This window comes from Pseudochaenichthys georgianus, chromosome 9, assembly GCF_902827115.2.
Source record: "Pseudochaenichthys georgianus chromosome 9, fPseGeo1.2, whole genome shotgun sequence".
Lineage (NCBI taxonomy): Eukaryota > Metazoa > Chordata > Actinopteri > Perciformes > Channichthyidae > Pseudochaenichthys > Pseudochaenichthys georgianus.
The window spans coordinates 38700413-38703868 of NC_047511.1; positions in this window are offsets into that span (position 1 = coordinate 38700413).

Here is a 3456-nt window from a genome sequence, read left to right on the forward strand (position 1 = left end):
TTTACAATAAAAGCAACATTTAAACTGGATTTTCTAAAATGTAAATGGGAGAATCAGAGTCTCTTCGTAGTTCCTGACAGAGCAATAATCAATATTCTATAATATCCATTGAAATAATGCTCCCTCACTGGCCAGCAGAATTCAGGCTCATTTACAGTTAAATAAGAAAATAAATACATAATTTAAGTAAAATAATCTTTGTGGCATAGATTGTCATCTATCTTATGTAGTATATCATTTTTCATTTGTAGTTTAGATACATACTTCTTCTGTTTTAGCCACATCATTACAAAACAATAGCATTCTGTAGACAGAGCATTATTTCATTAACATTTCACAATAAATACTAATGACACTGGTCATTACTGCATAGCTGACCATATTTATCTAAATCACCTAAAGTAGGACAAAGTCATACAATCTCAATCTTTTCAAACATCTTACTCTAAACAAAGGTCCATTATATTTTTCATTTTAAAAACAAGAAAATACATGAATGCACTATGAAATGATCTGAACTTTTTTAGATTTATGCAGGCATTGCTATCCTGCGTTTTCTTCATCTAAGACGTACACTGAAGTATCATTTGTATACTGTCCTTACATAGTTTTGCTAACAAGTGTTCACAGCCACAATTATAACAAAGAGGAGTCCAAAACAGCACTTTACGGCACACAAATCACAGTACCGGAATGTACAGTATGTCCAGCTGCAAACCATGCAAACGCACTCACACACCATTCACTGCTAACTCTAGCACACACACACATCCCCCCCCCCATCCAAAGCATACTCACGTCGATAAAAACACATACACACAACAACCAATTACAGATGTCCACACTGAGGTTACAGCTACTACAGCATACACTGTCCTACGCTAACAGCCCAAAAGTACAAAGTGTCTAATATGATGCATCATAGGTCGCACGGTAACAATGCAACACGACTACTGTGACTATTGTCACTGTCAGCTAACCACCAGGATCAGTAAGGGAGTATCTAAGCCAGATGAAAACACAAGAACATACTCAGTGAACTGAATGAAAGTAAAGTCATGAGCGGAACACGTTAGCTTTGCATCATACTGCTAACGCTACATGCAAAGGCCTGTCGTAGCTCTAAATAGTAGAGATCCTGCTCACAGTTGTCAGAGATGTCAGGATTGATTATCAGTTGTATAGCTTTTTTATTTTACTTTAAATAAATAGGACTCATTCACTCACATAAAGGTATGTGTCTAAGCAATATACTGTAAATGTTTCCTGGGTCAGATATTGCTGAAGTAAACACTGAAGTTAGGAAAGCAGATTAAGTAGCCAACAACTAGTTCTTACAGCTAGCCTCCCACAGCCATCACATCCCACTGCTATGGGGTAGTGGTCTATTTAAAGGCCTTCACGCTCATATTCACTTTCTAAGCTGACATGTGGTCTGCTGCTGCCAGGGCCGGGGGCCGAGCCCCCTGAACTCCAGTGACCATGCTCTCTTTTCTCATGCTCACTGAAGGGACTTTATTCCCAGGGTGGATCTTGGAAAGATTCCCCGTGTTACGTAAGATGTGCATGCTGAGTTTACAAAGCAAAGAACATCCCACAAGAGCCTAGGCGGTGGGTGAGGCTCTGAAGGGAAGACTACACTCACAGAAATGAATCATGGTAGAGTTTATTTTTATGCATTTAAATCTATTTGATTTTATAAATACTCATATTTTTTAAATGTATGTATTGAAATTAATTATAATCTGTGTAGTTCTAAAATATATTGAATTGTAATTACTTAGAGGTTTTAACAATAGCATAGTTTCAAACTGGTTTTGGGCACCACAATAAGTTATTATAGCATAAGCCTGGCATTGTTAAATCTCTTGTTAAATCTCGTCTTTCCAGGGATCGGCAACCCGCGGCTCTTTAAGCCCTCGACTCTGGCTCCCTTGAGCTTAGACAAAAATAATAAAATACAATATTTGTAGGACTATTTCTATTTTGTTGCACGGTTTGAAAATGTTTCGTATCTTGTATTTTGAGGTGATACTGTGACACATTAAAAAAACAAGATAAAATATGCTCTGAGAGAGAATTAAGATCCTATATAAAATATGCGTCATATCACCAGCGCCTTTTCTTGCAGGCGAATAACCTGACCCCCGGCTCGATGAGCGAACTATGGATAAATCAAAGAAAAGAAAAGTATCGGAGGAACACAGGATTTAATTCTGCGTGGACTGAGTTAAATGTTTTCAAAGCAAACGATGCCGGCTTACCGGTATGTTTGATATGTGGAGAGAAGTTGTGAAAGGTGCTGCAGCCTTTACGTATCGAGGAGAAACACGGAAGAGAAAGACAGCTGGCGATCTTCAGTCATAATTCAATCAGTTAACTCTCTTTAGGGTGCAGCTACATGTTTTATTTATTTCAAAGTGGGCCCATTTTAATTATATCAATTTTTCTTCAAATGTGCAAAGGACTCCCCCGAGTGCTGTGTGGATTTATTTTAAAGTAGGCCTGTGTAAGAAAGAAGAGTTCTTTGTTTATTATTAGAGGTAAACAGTTTTCTATAATGTAATAAATAATAAATGCAAAAAAACTGTAGTTTTTCCCTATGATGTAACAATATATACAACTTTATAAGCTATCAAATATGTTCTGCGGCTCCAGACAAAATAAATTGGTGGAAAAGGGGGCAAATGGCTCTTTTGGTCAAAAAGGTTGCAGACCCCTGTTCTATACTGTCTTGTAAATTGACTGTATGTATGTTGGCAATGTTTGCACAGCAACGGTTGGTGTCTCAGCATTATCTTTGTTAAAGGTCACAGTAATTAGTAACATGCATTTCCTAATCGTAGCGGTAGCATATTAGCCTGAAATGGTCACATCTCGTTTTTCCGTAGCCTAGTAAGCTATTATCACTGTTATATTCATAAACAAATATGTTGTGGTGCTTAAAACATGTATGACAGTTGTTCAAATATTAGCCTCCCTATCTTCAGAGCCTCAACCCCCTCAAGTATGGTCCGTTTTGTCAGAGCTGATTTGTTCCATATGCTACATATTCCACAACTAAGCAGACGAGTTGATATGGGAGAAATGTCTCTGTCAAGTGTGTCCTACTCCTTGTCTTAAAAGCATGACTGCTATTTAGGTATGGGCAGAGTTTCAAATCATTGTTGGAATATGGGGAATTATTTCCTAATGCAAGGTGTCAGCTCCCTGTACTGTCCACACCTGAGAAAAGGACAAAGGTTGAAGGAACACGGGACAGAATTAAAGGTTTACAAATTAAAAATCTACAATGTGCACGGCTAAATAGAACAACTCAAGGCAAAGTTAGCCTTCTGGACCAACCAGATGGCTGTTCCTGAAAAGGATGGCATCAGAAAAATGTTCATTACAGAAAACATACAATGTCGTGAAGGTATTTAATAAAAGACACTGTAGTTGGATATGTCACCTGCC